This window comes from Hylobates moloch, unplaced genomic scaffold (assembly GCF_009828535.3).
Source record: "Hylobates moloch isolate HMO894 unplaced genomic scaffold, HMol_V3 SCAFFOLD_8, whole genome shotgun sequence".
Lineage (NCBI taxonomy): Eukaryota > Metazoa > Chordata > Mammalia > Primates > Hylobatidae > Hylobates > Hylobates moloch.
This window is the reverse complement of record NW_026652283.1, coordinates 24,328,921-24,347,323: the sequence shown is the minus strand read 5'-3', so window position 1 is coordinate 24,347,323 and position 18,403 is coordinate 24,328,921.

The window sequence follows — 18,403 nt, the reverse complement described above, 5'->3', positions numbered from 1 at the left end:
TATGTGAATATTTGCACATTTTATATCTGCATATATGTTAATGAACTGATCAGTTGACCAACAGAGGCTTATATTCTAATGCTCCCAACCAATTCCTGTGCGCTTTCTGCATCTCCCATGTTGCACTTCTCCACACCTCCGACCTCACAAAGTGCCCTTCCTGCTTTCCAGAACGATGGAGACAGGGACTTTAAATTCCTCCGCATTTATACAAATTAAGTCAAAACAAGAGGGAAGTCAAAATCTCCTATATTTTAAGGTTTATTCTTTTCAGACTTGAAGTGCCCAATGTCACTTTCTTGTCATTTACTGACTTGAAGTCACCAGTGTCCCAGAGAGAAGAAAGTGTAATTTCCATGACTGGACCTCAGTTCTAGGATGGGGTACATTTTATTTTTGTTTATGTGAATTATTTTGTATTAAAAATAAATTATCAAAAAGTGAGAGTCACAGCAGGCACAACCTTTGCAACCTCTCACAGTTTAAGTGGAACCAAAATAGCATTCCAGGGTAGAGAGTGTACAGAGTGTATTCTGTATTCCTGCTTTCTGGTCATCAGAGATCAAGAGTTTCTTAAGACTGACAGAATAAAGTACTAGAAGTTGTGTGGGATAAAGTAAATAAACTAAAGGTTGAGGTGGACATGAAGAAATACGTAGAAATATTCTTTCCTAGCTGAGCGAAGACAATGTAGATGATGAGGGCTTGGATCTGGCTGTTGGAAGGTGAAGCTCTGCTGCAACGTCTCTCTGTGACCTTGAGCAATTCATTTAACCTGCCTGCCTCAGTTTCCCATTCTAAGAAATAGGACGTTTGAGCTAGGAATATGGGGACCAGGAAAATTAGCACCTATGAAGCTATCAGAATATAAAATAATTATAAATGTTACTTTGGTTACGTATATTAGAGGGAAAAGACGAAAACATGATGAAGATCTTTAATCAGATAACTCTGGTGTTTCTATTATGTATTGGATGCTGATTTAAATATGAAATCCTACTCTCCCCCTGACTTATTTTAGGATTTGTGATTGGGAAGATGACAATGTTCTTGACAGGTAAATCACTGAATTTGGGAATCAAAAGACTTGGAGTTAAGTTCTTGTGTGCCAAAACCGTGGAAAAGCCATTTAACCTTTCTTCATCTTAAAAATGAAGATGTTAATTCCCCCCTCCCCCAGAGAGTTATTCCAAAAACTAACTGAGATAATTTGTACGAGAAAAGTTGGTATCATTTGGTGAAGCAGGAAGCACCCACACTTTGGAATCAGAGAGACATTGTTTTAAATTCCTATCCCATCTCTACTCAGCCACAAGATGCTGGGGACATAATTCACACACTGTGGATCTATTTCTTCACCTATAGAAGACAGTAAAGTATCTACCTAATAAGTGGGTAAGAAAAATAACATCTAAAAACTCCTGGTATGTATTTGGCCTCAGAAAATTCACTCCTCCTAACAATAAAATAGTCACCTATAGAGTTATAATGGTACAAGGAACCTCAAAGAGACAGCTCCTTTTTTAAAACTTTTAAAAATTAAATAATTAATAACAAGAAAATAATATTCCACAGTTGTGTAAAATATTAAGAATAACAGACTGGGAGCAGTGGCTGATGCCTGTGTAATCCCAGTAGTTTGGGAGGCTAAGATAAGAGGATTGCTTGAGCCTAGGAGTTCATTACCGCCTGGGCAACATAGTGAGACCTTGTCTTTACAAAAAAAAAAAAATTAAAAATTAGTCAGGTTTGGTGGCATGGATGTGTCCCAGCTACTTGGGAAAGTCATTTGAGCCCAGAGGTTTGAGACTGCAGGGAGCTATGATAATGCCATTGCACTCCAGGTTGGGTGACAGAACCAGACCGTGTCTCTTAAGAAAAATGGAATAAAATGGACATCTGTGTACTAGCTAATCACATTACAAATATCTTTGGGGTCTCCTATGAGACTGTACCCAATCCCTCTCACCCCCTTCCTATAAGGTAACTATAATGTGAATTTAGAGCTTCTCTTTTTACTACATATACAAGTATTGTCAAATGATATAGTTTAGTTTCAAAAACTGTTATACTAATGGATTTTTACTACATGAACTCTGACTTTTTTGACTCAACATTATATTTGTGAGATTCATCCATGTTGTTTAGCTGCAAAGCAGTCATTTTAATTACTTTATGTTATTTCATCATATAACCACCATTTATTTATCCATTTTTCTACTGATGAACATTTGGTTTGTTTCCACAATGTAACTATGCGTATTCTTATATAATCTTGTGATTTTTCTTTAGGGTATATATCCAGGAATGAAATTGCTGGTTTACAGTTTATATATCTTCATCATTACTAAAAATCTCAAATTGTTTTCAAAAGTTGTACCAATTTATACTCTCACAAAGAGCATATAAAGAGTTTTCATTGGTCTACAATCTTGCTAAGATTGGCATTGTCAGTAACAGTATCTCATTTTTATTTTAAAGTGCACTTCTCTGATTACTCATGAGGTTGAGTATATTTTCATATGTTTATTGCCCATCCATAATTTAGCTGCCGATATTTTAAGACTTGCCCTTTCTACACAAATAGCATGACTGACTCAATGTGCAAGCAATTCACCCTGAATCTTGTAGAAATCCTTATAAGATGAAGTCGTCTTTAAGCATTCCAGTAGGCTTTTCATAAAGAAATTTATAACATGTTGCTTTTGAACTCTCTCACATTACTTTCAGACTGTTGTAGACTAAACATCTAGCAGTTTCAGAGCATTCATAGTATACAATCAGAATATAATAAGCTACCAGCCAGGTCAAGGTTCTTGGATGCAAACATGAATGTGAACTTTCCTGAGGGAGAAGGATTCATATTTTTGCTAATTGTAAATGACAGTTTTGCCTCCTGACTGGCTTTATGGGTTATCTTCATAGGAGAAGTTAAAAGATACAGTGGAATATTTTACCTGTTGGAATGAGAAAAGTGAGAATACAGTCACTTTCTCCTACTCTAGCCCAACATCAATTATTCTAGTTTAGGATGTAGATAGTAGATAGTAGCCTAATGTAGATAGTAGATTCCAGACTAACTCAAGCAGCACCTTACATTAGAAGTACTACTTATTTTCAGTCAACCCACAAATAAAAATGAATTACAGGGTTTAGTATAAATATCCAAAAATGCTACATTCACTTTCTTCGTCTTCTTGAACAATTGAGTCAATTCCATTAAACTGGGCTGAGCAAAGTAGGCTTCGGGGATTGAAGTAGGCAAGTGGTAGTAGGATGGTCCAGGCATGGAATTGTCATCCAAATAGGATGAGGAGGGAATTTGCACCGGGGTCAGCCGGGTTTAGGGTTTTAGAGTGAGAACATCTGTGTCAGCAGAGAGGATGGGCAGCGGCGAGAAATTGATTTCATATGGAGAACTAATCCAGTAAGTAAATATACTAAAGCTAATGAGAGCCAGCTTCCTTACTGATAAATAAGAGAAATCTGTGGTATGGAAGTGGACTTAGAATTGCCTGTTTGGACTCATTGTTTTCAATATATAGAGACAGAGAGAGAAATATGTGTATATGTGTTCACAAAGAGCACACCTAGCACAGAGGGCACCTTGGAAAAATATCCAATCCCCAGTTTAAGGCAGGAAAAGTATTACATGATTCTGGAACACACTTTTGTGCCAGAAACAAGGACTTGTTCAAAGAATGATGGAGACATGTCAAAAGGACACAGAGATCAGATTGAAGAGGCTCCTGCGGGCCAAATCTGTGACAATTTAAGCTTTAAAAGAAATAATTATAGTAATGGATTAAAACTAATGAATAACATATAAATCCATGAGTCCATACTGACATAAATAAATAAACGAAGTTGATAGTTTGATGAAGGATGGGATATTTACACAGTGTCAAAGTATCTTCCCACAAAATGCTTACTAATTTCAAAGGGGAAAAAAATAGTTCTACAGTGGTGAAAACTGACAGACACTTTACTCAAGATATTTAACACTATCAGTGATGAGACAAATAAGAATTGTGACATTCCTGCCAAATAATTTGAATATAATTATGAGGAAACATTGGTTATACCCAGATTGAGGAGCATTCTACAATAACCGACCATTTGTAATCTGCAAAATTGTCAAAATTATGAAAGTCCAGGAAAAACCGAGAAAAGGTTCAACATAAAATGATAACTAAAGGCAACATGTGATTCTGGACTGGATCTTTCGTCTATAAAAGACATTATTGCGACAATTTGCAAAAACTCCAGTGGGGTCTAAGGATTAGTGCTAGTAATGTGTCACTGTGAAATTCCTGAGTTTGATGGTTTGTTGTGGTTGTATATAGGAGAATATCCTTACTTAGATAAATATACAATATAACATTTGAGAGTAATCAGACATTCTCTCTAATTCTCAAATTGGTTCATGAAAAAAGGTTTTGTATTGTTTTTGCAATTTTTCTCTAAGTTTCAGGTTGTTGGAAAAGTAATTAATAAAATAGGGCCTAATACTCAAAGAGATAAGGTGAATACAATCAAGATAAATTATTTTAATTAAGCTTGTTCATAGTATTCAAAGCTCAGTGCCCAGTGAGTTCATGTATTTTAACCCAATTAATTAAATCGCATCAAAGGTGAGTAGAAACAGAGATTGATATGTGCTTACTGAGTGTTAGGTCCAGGAAAAGGAAACTATATATTTAAGTGTAGGCTAGGCAGCCAGATCGTCTGGGTTCAATGCCAGTCCCATTAGTTACTAGCTCTGTAACCCTGGGGAATGAATTAATCTCTTTGAGCCTCGGTTACCTCATTTATAAAAAGGGGAATGATAACAACATTCCCAAAATTTTGTGAAGGTTAAAGAAGAAAACGTTAAGTCATTAGCTTAATGTCTAGTGCATTGCAAGTGCTTAAAATGGTAGTTCCTATTAGTGTTATTGTTTTATTTATTTTTTGTACCGCCGCTCTCTCTGTTGGGAAAACTTACCTATGCTTGCATGGTTCTCTTTCCCTTCCCAGGTTCTGACTTTGGGGGCAGAAAAGATTCCCAGATTCTTTCCAAGCTTCTCTGAACCTAGAAAGTGGTGTAAAGAAGAAGTAATGGTAACAATAGCAAAATCAACATGTAGCATGCCTCATTTCATTTAATCATTTCATATATGAAGCTAAGAATACTCCTTTGTATGTGGGGAAACAAATGTTTAATTGTTAGTAGTTTTATGACCATTATATAAATGTCACATAACAACCAAGGTTATATCCTTTGACTCAATAATTTTTACCCTCTTTTTCAAATGTAAGTATGTTTGCCCCCCAAAATTGCTCATTTGTTTCCAAAGATTTTGGATAGCAGTGACAAACAAAGCCTGAAACTCAGTGGGAACTCCAGAAATATTTATTGTGTTGAATATTTATTGTGTTTAAAGTGTTAACAATCTATGTCACATATCATAATGTGGATTACTTTATCAGATATTTTGTTGAGGTAGATTTGGTAGGGAAGGGAAAAAAATAACAAGTGTCTCCGGTGCCTTGCAGAATGGGAAAATATGGCTATTGAATTGGTAATGAAGCACAAAAAGCCAAAGAATAGAAATAAATCTTTCACTGGACAATTTTCTGTGGGGCTGGCATTACTGCCTACCTTTCTTTATGACACATCTAACTTGAGTGTATCTCTTTAAAACAATTTATATATAGTTATTTTCTATTAATATTTCCTTGTATCTATTCTCCATACAGAGAGAAAGAGAGAAAGAGGAGAGAGAGAGAGAAAAGGGAAAAAAAAGCCCCAGCTAATCATCTTTCTCCTTACACTTCATTTCACATGCTTGGGAACCATGTGTGAGCAAGTCCTTTTTTTCCTAAGCTAAACAAGAACAGTTGCTTTCCCCAACTGATCCTCTTCCCAATAATTGAAAATGTTTATCATTTTCCTTTGGGATTGCTTCCAGACATCCCTCTTCTTTGAATGTGAGGTTCCAGACCGTCTCCACTATTCTAATGGGAGCCTCTCTGAATTCTAAATATAGATCTTGGAGGAATAGTCTGTCTTTATTCCTATATACATCTCCTTACAATGTAAGCAGCAGATATGGTTTGTGATTTATCTTCAGATAATTTTATTAAGCATCTGTAGGTGCAATTTGAACATGCTGGGGCAATATATAACAAATAAATGCATTAAAGACCTCCTTTCTAAGTAGTAAAAATAAATCAGATGGTGTGATTTAAGAGCCCCAGAAAAAAAGTAATGAGAAATTGTAAACGGCATAGAAGGTTATAGAGTTGCAAACCCCTAGATCAAGAAACTACTGATATTAAGTATAATATGTAATTACATATTTCTCTTCTACCTGTAACGAATAACTTTCCTGCTTTGTATAGGGATAGTTCATATTAATATGAATGAATGATGTTTGAAATACTGTCCTTAAGCAATTGGAAAATAAGAAAATTAGAGCAATATTCATGAAATTGGTTTATCATGATCTTTTCTGTTTCTAATTTATTTCACAAGGAAAACACTTCATCAACATATAAGAAAGGTTTAAACTGAAATAATTATAATTAAACATTATAATGACAGCTTCCTGAATAGCGAAAACATTAACATATTTTAGATAGGAATTTCTAACAGGAAGTAAAACAAAATAAGGTCTTCTATTGTTCAAAGAAATATTTTATTTATGTTGCCACAAAGAAGAAAGAAGTCTTTAATCCAAGGTCACTGAACACTTGGATCTCACTTAAATGAGACTAAAAACCCAAGAAAGAGTATCTGCGTCGTTATAAATGATGACTTTGTTAGGATAAACTCATTCCAGTTTTTGAAGATCAAGGTACAGAGAGATTCCTTGTCCGCAGCAAGAATATTTCACATACACACAAAAAACTAGGCCTGTGTCTTTCACTCAGCTGAAGCATAGGGTAGAGATCCCAGACAGTTAATTTGGATTAATGAAACCTATTTGTGGAAATAATGAGCAATATAATGATCATAATGTGCTAAGAAAATACTCTCTCTTTTTTTCTGTTGAAAACTAGCACAAGTGGCCTGTGAACTTTCTTGATGGGAGAAAGCACATTTAATCCAGATGTTCTTTTGCAAAGCATTTAGTTTAAAAGCCAAAGAAAAATTATTCCTGCGTAATTGTTCCTTGAAGCAGATTTATTGTGAATAGACCATTGTGTGTGTGTGTCTATTTGGTGGTGGTGTTTTCCAGGCACATGCAGAAGACAGATTGTTGACAGTCAATGTTTAGTCAAGGGTGAGAATATTTTTGTTTTAGTCACATATCTTCTCTACCAGCCACATGATATGTTCTCTTTTTAATCAGTGCACAGAAGCTTTTGTGCATTATGAGAATGCTGCTAAATATGACAGATCAGATGCATCTTTTAATTTAGTCCTGCTAGGAGAATAAGCTGTTCTTTTACTAGGCAACAGAAGGGGACTTTTTATGTTACTTAAAGCTCAGCTGTGTGAAGCCTTTGAGAGATGGTGCTATCATGTTGAACTTTCTTGAATCTTTTACCAGAGGCAAATGGCTGTCTTCATTTTCCACAAAGCATTGCTGTTGAATTGAAATGTTCTTGGGATATGAGCCTGTACAGTAAACATGTACACATTTAGGATACTTTTTGGCTGGCATTATACTTAATAGGTGTGATGAAACAAAACTAAGTAACATATGAGGAAAGCTCTGGCTTGGCCAGCTCATTCTCTACCCTGTCCTGAACACAGGGGAAGGCACCATTTCCAGGTAATTCTTTGAGCTTTTATGATGCAAAATTGGTGGAACGAGGCAAAGATAAAAAAACAAAAAGGAAGGCAGATGGATTTTTGACAGAAAATCAAAAAGCATGGGAAAAAAAAAAAAAAAAAACTGTAATGTCCCGAGGTCTGTAGGCAAGGTACATACTTGACTGGGGGGCTCTGGGAACAAATGATGAACCTCATGAAGAGAGAAATCTGGACGATGCAATGATGTGAAAGCATAAGTAATTCTGGGATAGAAAAGTGAGACACTTCCTGGGGTTGGGACGTTATAAAATTGAGAAGAGATAATTTTAATGTTTTGTTGCATCCTCTTTAAGGATGTTGAAATATGTGCATACATATTGGATGTCCTGTCTGGATGGTACGTCTCTGAATGTTAGCAGCTCTCCGAGACTGAGCCACATGATCAGGACTTCCTGGGAATTACATCAGCATGATAGTTATAACCTTTTATAATGGACATTTTCTGCTGGTGCTTCCTGCTTCAGACACATTTTGAAACATTGGAAAATTGCCAATGATGATAGGTTTCTGTGAGTACCTGAGTATCTTTGAACCGATAGACTTATTTATCTACAAGGCCATTTTAGATACTCATGAAGTATTCTCTGTGTGACCCAAGCAGTGTATCTGCTGACAGTGCTACATCATAAAAACAGATTTGTGATATTGTTGGAGATACAAGATGGTGAGTGATGATCACAGAGTACAGCATCTTGGGAGCCTGAAGGTGAACGGGAAAAAATTAAAATCAAGTTTCAAGAGATTTATTTGGCAACATAAGTCTAGAAAAAATTTGGCAGGATGTGTAGAAACAAGTAAATACAGAAGTGAGATACCAAGTGGCTTAAGACCTCTTTTTGTTTAAAATATTTCTAGTGGGTAGGACCCTGATCGCTTGCTGTATGTTTCCTTGAATCTCTGAATGTTTCTGGGACTTTGACATTACAGCAATAATAAAAGATTTTCAAAAGAAAAGCTAAGCATTTCTCAAGAATGATTTCCTTTTTAAACATGCATTCCTGATTCTACATGATTTAACTAATTAACTAATTTTCTAACTTTTAAAGTCTCCTTTCCTGTCCACTTGCTGTAGGAGGCACAGGGTGCTACAGCATGACAAGCCTGAAGATGAGCCTGAAGATGAGATACTGGGTTGTAATAAAGCTATTACTTTTAATCTCCAGTGAGGCTGTGCAATCATGTTGGGAAGACCCAGCTACACAGATCCTATAGGCCTGACTGCAGACTAAGGTCATAGGGATTCTGGGAAGGATCAGAGAAACCTTCAGAGCACAGCTGAATGTGTCACTGCAAATTTTTATGGTGCAATTTATCACAATGGCTAACATGGTAGTATTAAGAAGTGGGGCCGTTAGGGGGTGATTAAATCATGGAGGTAGATCCCTCACGACCATGATTAGCAATCTCATAGAAGGGGTGGAGGTGACTAGCTAGGTCCTTTGCCTTACTGGCCCTCTTCCCTGTGAGGGCACAGTGTCCATCTCCTCTCCAGGATGCAACGCTCAAGATGTTATATGTGAAGCAGAGACCAGGCCCTCACCAGACGCTGAGCATGCCAGCTCCTTGATCTTGGACTTCCCAGCCCCTTCAATGGTGAGAAATAAACTTCTGTTGTTTACAAATTACCTAGTCTCAGGAATTTTGTTATAGCAGCACAAATGGACTAAGACAACAGTCTTTTGAACTCTCTTAGGTCACATTTGTCCACCTCTTGTGTTCTGCTTATTTTATATAATTTGTTTATACCCATTTTTGTATACAAATAAGCTGTGTTGTTAAATCATAGTAAGATGCCTCCTGTGGGGAACCATGATTTCATATATTCTTGAAGAAGTCTTACACTCTTCTCCAGTTGTAACAAAGAATTTGGAAATAAAGCATCATAGAGATACTCTTTTTTCCCTATGTTCTGAGAGCACATTTACACAGACACTTTACAGATACATTAATGTCAAGTACCCCCACCAGGTATATATTTATTGTATTAGTTGGGATAAGGAATTCATGTTGCTCTAATAAACAAACCCCTAACTCTTACTGATTTAGCAAATGAACATTTACTATTGGTTTATGCAGCACAAGGTGGATGATCCTACTTGGTGGGACCACACAGTCATTCAGAGATTCAGATTCTTTTCAGTCTGTGGCTCTGCTTTCCCCTGGGGCCTTGGAGTCCTCCGCTAGATCCTCAATATGCAGCCAGCAGACAGGGAAGAGAGAGTGTGGAGTGTCACTTGGAGGATCTGTATGGGCCATATCTGAAGACAGCATCCACTACTTCTGCCCTTATCCTAATGGCCAGAGTCCTCTAGCCAGACTGAATTGCAAGATAAGCTGGGAAATCCAGTCTGTCTTTGTGGTCAGAAGGAAAGGGAACTGGATTTAGTGAAAAATGAGCCAGTCTCTGGCATAGTGTTATTATCTTCACATTACTAACAGGAAAACTAAGTCATAAGGAGTTTAAGTCACCCAGCTAATGGTGGTAAGCTAAAATCTGATCCCAGGAATCTGACTCTAGAACAGCACTTTTAACCATGGTACAGGGGTTCCTCCCCAAGAAATAATTCATGGTACTTCCCATTACTTCAAATGAGTAAAATGTGGAAAATGCAGCAGAGGAAGAGTTTTATGAAATTTTCCTGCTAGTTCATAAAACGTAGCAGACACAGGATTAGTGTTCATTTACTCCATGGAATTTTTTTTTTTTTTTTTTGAAACAGAGTCTCGCTCTGTCGCCCAGGCTGGAGTGCAGTGGTGCAATCTCAGCTCACTGCAAGCTCTGCCTCCGCCTCCCTAGTAGCTGGGACTACAGGCGCCCGCCACCACGCCCGGCTAATTTTTTGTATTTTTAGTAGAGACGGGGTTTCACTGTGTTAGCCAGGATGGTCTCCATCTCCTGACCTCGTGATCTGCCCGCCTCGACCTCCCAAAGTGCTGGGATTACAGGCGTGAGCCACCGCGCCCGGCCACTCCATGGGATTTCAACCCTATTTAGGATGAATGTGTCGTGCTCTGATCTCAGTGTGTCTCTTCCTGAACATCCTTGGAGAAGTGGTGTGTGTGCTCTGATCTCTGTCAGTATTCTAGACTGAGCCAACCCACATTCTATCATCTGAGATGCCTGTTTCCAACAGCATGAATCTATGGAGGCGAATGGTTAGAACTGAGGATCTAGACTGGGTCGTGGAGTCAAACTAACAGACAGGCAGTGTGGCATTGGGTTAAACAGCAGACTCTGGAATCAAAACTCTTGAACAAGTAAAACCCAACCCTGGCTCTGCTGTTCTCTGGCTGGGTGACTTTGGGCTACTTAGTCTCTTCATTCTATAGCTTACTCATGTGTAAAATGTTGCTAATGATAATACCTACTTCACAGGGCTGTTATGGGGCTACATTAACACATGTAAAGTACTTAGAATAGTATCTGACACCTAAGCAATCAAAAGAGGTTGCTTTTTACTGTTGTTATTGTTATTTACTGGCGTCTGATCAAGCTGAAAACATGGTATATATTTTTGATGACACGTAAAGAAAATCAGCTCAGTAAATAGCAACCTCACCTACTCAATAGCTCAAGCAATTGGATGCCACCCTCCCTCATTCCCAAAATCCAATCCATCAGTATGTCCTGCCAGCTCTACTGCCAATGTATTTATATTTATTCCTCTTCATTGTCCCTCCTTTTCCCTAGTTCAAGCGTCTTTCATCTCTTGCTTAGGCTACTGCAAAAACCTTTTAAGAGTTTCCTTGCTTCTTCTTGTGCCCCCTACAATCCAGTCTCCACCCAGAAGCAAGGGTGATCTTTTCCTTTTGTAGTTTAATTGAGGTATGATTGACAAAACAAAAAACAAACAAACAAACAAAATGTATCTAGGCCAGGTGCAGTGGCTCATGCCTGTAATCCTAACACTTTGGGAGGCTGAGGCAGAAGGATCACCTGAGGTCAGGAGTTCAAGACCAGCCTGGCCAACGTGGTGAAACCCCATCGCTATAAAAAATACAAAAATTAGCCAGTAATGTTGGTGCACACCTGTAACCCCAGCTACTTATAAGGGTGAGGCAGTAGAATCGTTTGAACCCCAGAGGCAGAGGTTGCAGTGAGCTATCGCACCACTGCACTCCAGCCTAGGTGAAAGAGGCTCCAAAAAAAAAGGGCATACAACATGATGACTTAATATACATCTATATACATACATTGTGAAATGGTTACCACAATCAGGTGAATTAGCACATTCATCACCATACATAGTCTCCATTGTTTGTGCGTGTGTGTGTGTGAGTGTGTGCTGAGGACACTTAATATCTAGTCCCTTAGTACATTTCAAACACTATGGTATTATTGACTATAGGCACCACGTTAGATCCTCAGAAGTTATTCATCTTATAACTGAAAGTCTGTACCCTTTGACCAACATTTCGCTTTATCCTTCCACCCGCCCCCTCCCCCCCGCCCCAGTCCTTGGCAACCATCATTCTATTCTCTGCTTCTATAAATGTGATTTTTTAAATTCTACATATAACTGAGATTATATAGTATTTGTCTTTCTGTGTCTGGCTTGTTTCACTTAGCCTAATGTTCTCTGGGTTCATCCATGTTGTCACAATCATGGCAGAATTTCCTTCTTTTCAATGGCTGAATAATATTTTATTGTATATATACACTACATTTTCTTTATCCATTCATTTGTTGGAGGACATGCAGATTGTTTCCATATTGTGGCTACTGTGAATAACACTATAATAAACATGAGGATGCAGATATTTCTTCAAGATATGTCTTCAAGATACTGATTTTATTTCCTTTGTATGACACCCAGAAGTGGGATTGGTGGATTGTATCGAGGTTTATTTTTAATTTTTTGAAGAAACACTGTACCATTTTCTACAATGGCTGTACCAATTTACATTCCTTTGAAAATATAAATCAGATCAGGTAACTCGCCTGAGTAAACCTGCCAACAGCTTCCAACCTCATTTAAGTAAAATCTGAAGTCCTTCTTTTAATCATGGGTAGATAATTTCTTAATAGATCCGAGATAGTCCAGGACAGTCCTGGCTTATACTATTTTTCTAAGATTATTATTAATAGCACGCCTTTCACTCTCAAAAGTGTCCCAACAGATGATAAATTATATAATTGCCCTACTTAAGTGACCTGGAGCAACCCCACCCTAAGTAAATACTAATAATACAATTTGGTAATAAAACTTTTTGAATTTTTATAGGAAGGGAGAAGCACCTGCTAATTTAATTAAAGTTCATAAGCCTCAAATGCTAAGCTTGAAGCAATTTGATTACAATACAGAAGTTCGGATTTCGTCTGACTGGCTTTTAGCTGTATTTAAAAATAACTGATGGATTACTCAGCCCCGGCCCTGGGTCTTGTCTTCTTGATAGAGGGGCTTGGCCATCTCTGCAGCGCAGCCTCCTCTCCAGGCCACACTGCTGTGGTGACCTGCAGCCCCACTGGTGGACTGTGGGCCCTCCTTCCATCAGGCAGGGAGAGGGCATTGTCCCTGAGAACCTTCGGCAATCCTAGCAATTTCTCTTCCCTCTCTGTGCTTACCCCACCTGGAGTGTTGAGGAGTTTTCCGCTTTGACCCCCTTTTTGGCTGAGGGAATATCCCTTTTTTCCTCTATTGGGGATGAGGAAAACGGAAGCTGGGATTGAGCCTTGTCTGTGGAGTATGTGTATGCACCCATGCCCTCTGAGGCCTTATTCTCTGTACACGATCCATTCATCGAGAGAAACGAGAACCTATCTCTAGTCCATAATCAGACTTTGATCATCTGACTTCTGCCTACCTCTCTGACTTCATTACCACTCACTGTCTTTCTTAACTGGGCACATTGCCTCCCTTTTCTTTCTAGAATATCCCAAGTGTGATCCTACCTCAGGGCCTTTGCATTTATAATTCCTTCTGCCTGGCATGCTGATCCCCTCATCTGCTGGACTCAGCTTAAATGTGATCTCTGTGGGAGGCCTTTCCTGAGGACCTAACCTAAAGCAACTTTCCCAGTTGATATGGTTTGGCTGCATCCCCACCCAAATCTCATCTTGAATTGCAATTTCCACAATTCCTGTGTGCTGTGGGAGGAACCCGGTGGGAGGTAATTGAATCATGGGGGTGGGTCTTTCCTGTGCTGTTCTCATGACAGTGACTAAGTCTCATGAGATCTGATGGTTTTAAAAACAGGAGTTTCCCTGCCCAAGCTCTCTCTCTTTTTCTCTTCACCTACTGCCATCCATGTAGGACATGACTTGCTCCTCCTTGACTTCCACCATGATTGTGAGGCCTCCACAGCCACGTGGAACTATAAGTCCATTAAACCCTTTTCCTGCATAAATTAGCCAGTCTCAGGTATGTCTTTATCAGCAGCATGAAAATGCCCTAATATACCAATTATGCTGTCTCTCATAATCCTGTTTTATTTTCTTCACAGTACTTATGACTCTCTAAAACTATCTTACTGATTTAGTTGCTAATTTTCTTTCTTTTATACTCCATAATAATAATAGTTACTAGACTTACTAAGAGCTTAACATTCTTCTAAGTGCTCTTTGTAGATTATTCAACCTTTACAATCATTTTATGGGATAAGTACTATTAATATTTCCATTTAATAATTAAAGGAACTGTAGTGTAGAGAGATAAGTAACTTGCCTAAGGGCACAGAGATGGTGCCAGGGTTCCAGCCTCGGCAGTCTGGCTCCAACATCTCTCTGTTACCGCTAGGCAAAGCCTCCTTCCAACAAGGTCCTTTCCAAAGGAGAGAACTTGCCAGTCCTATGTGCCATTGTATCTACCCCCAGCACCTCACACAGGACTTGGCTCAATTAATGATGGTTGAACTTTGTGTGAATAAACTTTGTTCTATGACAACATGACCTTGTTTTATTTTCTGTAAACAGAGAAGCAAACCTTTCACTTTCCCACTTAATAGAAAGGACAGAGCCCAATCTCTTGTTTCAAGAGTAACTGGAGACAGGGGCCTAGCCAGGGCTGCTCCAAAAATCTAGATGGGGAAACGTGCTGTGTGGCCCCAAGGCAGATCCTGCATGAAGTCTTGGGAAAATTTCTTGGAGTGGCTTTTTATGGAGTTTCTCACTTAATCACAAAATAGGAAATTCAGCACCAGCGTATCAACTCAAAAGGGGGAAAAATGCAGACACAGAACAAAAGCATAGTGTGAAATAACAAATCCCCTCACATCTTCTCCATATCAGGTGTGGGCACGGAAAATTAAGCTGTCTTGGATTGTGTATCTATGGTTTGCAGCTGGGTACCAGGAAACCTCCTTCTCCCATAGTCTACATCTCTGCCATACCTCCTCTGGGCTCCCACAGCATTCTGTACAAACCTGTATCTCTTCACTTATCACATTACAGAGAATTTAACTAGTTATCTGTCTCCTTTCCACTCTAAATGGTAAAATCCTTGAACAATATACCATGTTTTCTTTATCACTTACATATCATAGCACAGTTTATAGCATATACTTGGTAAATGTGAGCTGAGTCAGTCTGATCTGCCTTAGTTATTTCTCTGAGAGTGAAGGAGATAGTTACACTAGATGCTAGGAAGTTACCTTCCAGCAATAGGTGTTGGACTGGTCAGGTAAGGGCTATGCATTGATCTGGTTTGGGAATTGAGCCCGGCTATAAAAAGATATTTCTTTGTCTATACACACTAACATCTGGTTGTGTTCCAACTAGTTTATAACCGGATAAACATGCCCTTTCAATGTCCTGTTCCTATTTTCCCATTATCTGTTCCCTGCACTGCCGGTTACTTATATATTTAATATGCAAATATGAATGCTCCAGCTCAGACATCAGAGGCCTGCCCTGGCATCCATGGGACCTATTAGAAGCAGATCTGTGCATCTTGATTAGAACGAGTCCCTTTGAGGCCATCCATTCATATGAGCTGGCTCTGTTTATCATCTGGAGCTGCTCTTTTTTCTCCTCCATTGTATCACTGATGCTTGTGTAACCACTGTTCAATTCTCTTTTCCTGTATATCATTTCTTTGGACATTTGTTATGCAATCAATCATAAAAAACCAAAAATCAATGTATCAACAATAATAATCACGTTCTCCTCATTCTCAGGAATTCAGACTTATTTCTACAGAAGACACTATGGCTTGTATCATTTATTTTATTCTATAAACTCAATGTTTTGAAAGCACTAAATAAGTTCTATGATTTTCTTTATCAACTCTTTTACTACTAAAAAACAAACAAACATAAAACCTGAATCACCACGTTCTTTACAACATTAATCCTAATATTCATGCACAAGGTAAAAAGCATTTAGTTCCCTGAGTCCTTGAACCATCAAATATTTGTTTCCTCTTCTTGCAAATTTATTCATTTAATAAATATATAAAAGTGCCCTATATGTTAGAGAATAACACAAAAAAAAGCCTTGTTTTTTTCTCATATTGAGTCAATTTGTTCAGTGTCTTTCAACATAGGCACAGTTGCCTAAATGTGTTCAAATGCATTCTGTGCCACTGATACAACCTTTAGTCTCTTATTTCTTTCTTTAAATGTCAGATCCAAATAGTATTCTTCCATGCCCAACACAGAATGCATAGAAAAGAGGCTTAATAATGTTCCTTTTTGAAGAAATGGGAGAATATTCATTTTCTGGCACATAGCAGATGATTGACAAGGAGTTATTGAATAAAAATGAATAGCTGAAGTTAAGCTTAAAATAAAAGTTTTCAATTGATACTGCATTAAATTCTTCTTTTCTTTTTTGTTACCAATCCTTCTTCATTCCTTTCACTGAACCATCAACCTCTCTGTGAGCTGATAACATGTCTGTCCCATTTCTCTTCTTGTGCCCTTACACCACTGACCTTTGTGGTTCTCTAGGAACAATGTTCTGAAGATTCTAGAAATAGACAAAGCCTGCGATCTTAGTGATAACTTTGTGCTCATTTCTTATAACACTTCTAATGAAGAGCAAGTGGAAGGAGATGAGAAGCCTAAGAAGAGAAGAAAGAATAATTTGATTCTGCAAATATTTATTAAATATTTTGCATGTATCTCTGTTCTAGATGCTGGAGATAAAGAGGTAAACAAGATGAACATTGTTCTTTTATAATGGGAGAAAAGACTAAGCAAACTACTATATGTAGAAAAATATCAGATAAGAAGTATTTTTGGAGAATTAAAATATAATAATATTATATTTAAATTATAATAATTTAATTATTATTATAATTATTAAAATATAATAAAATGTTGTGACTGCTAATCACTTCAGTTTGGGATATCAGAGAAAGCCTCTTTGGTGGTGGTGGGGGGGTGATACCTAAGCTGAGATCTGAATGACAAGAAGGACCAGCCACACGAACATCAGGGTGAGAGCATTCTCACTGACAAGGCAAATACTTTAACCTTGGTAAGATCAAGGGACAGATAGGAGATGTGTGTCCCTGGAGTAAACTCCTCTCTCACTTCCTGCTTCTTTTCCTTTACCTCTCTGACAACCATTGATCTCTGATACTCTACAGACTCCCAAAAGCAAATACCTCTCCAGAAGTCAGATGCCGCACTATGCCTTTTATACAGGTCAACACTTGTATAAGTGGATAAGTGATAAGAGGAACTGAAAGTCCATTAACCCCTTTACCATTGAGAAAAAAAAATGCAGCTCGCTGCCCATGTTCATTTAGTTTTACATAAACACATTCTGAGGCTGAAGCAAATCTGACTGATTTTCAATGTGAAAATAAAATATAAAAACTGTTATTGAAGTTATTTCTAAACAGAACTACATCAGAATCATCTATTTAGGAAAACTTGGATTAATCAAATGAATCTTCAGCCAACAACTGTTTGAGAACAATGTTAACATCACACATAGGAATGGTATGCTTCTAGGATTTGACATTTTCAGCAACAGAGAATCATTACATTTTGTAAATGGAAATACCACTACTAAAAACAGAATGCCATATATAGAATGAATCTTTGGTTTCCAAAGTTGTTATACTAGAGTGATGCAAAAATAATAGTAAAAGTGAGATATTTGGGGTTAAAGCAATTTACACTGAGGTGTGAAAGAATCACTGCCTAATGCATTTTCATTGAAAGAGGAAACATTAACTGAAACAAGTATCTTAATCAGTCATACTCAACAGTTTTGGGCTCAAGAAATGGTTCCATCTAGTAACTCAAATTTACAGGAATAAATAAAGAAAACTGAGGATGATGACTAAGAAAGTCAATTTTTAATTATTCAAATTAAATAGGAATAGAATATCAAAAAAATACATGAGACATATAGAAAACAAAAAGTAAAATGTCAAATGTAAGTCCAACTACATCAATAATTACCTTAAATGAGAATGTTTCAACTACGTGCTGTCTACAGGAGACACACTTTAGCTTCAAAGATACAAATAGATTAAAGTTAAAAGGATGAAAGAGATAGATCATGTAAGCAGCAACCACAAGAAATCTGGAGTGCCAGACAAAATAGATTTCAAAACAAAAATGTTAGTAGAGATAAAGGGGAACTTTTGTAAACATAAAAGAGTCAACCTATCAGGAAGATAACACAATTATAAACAT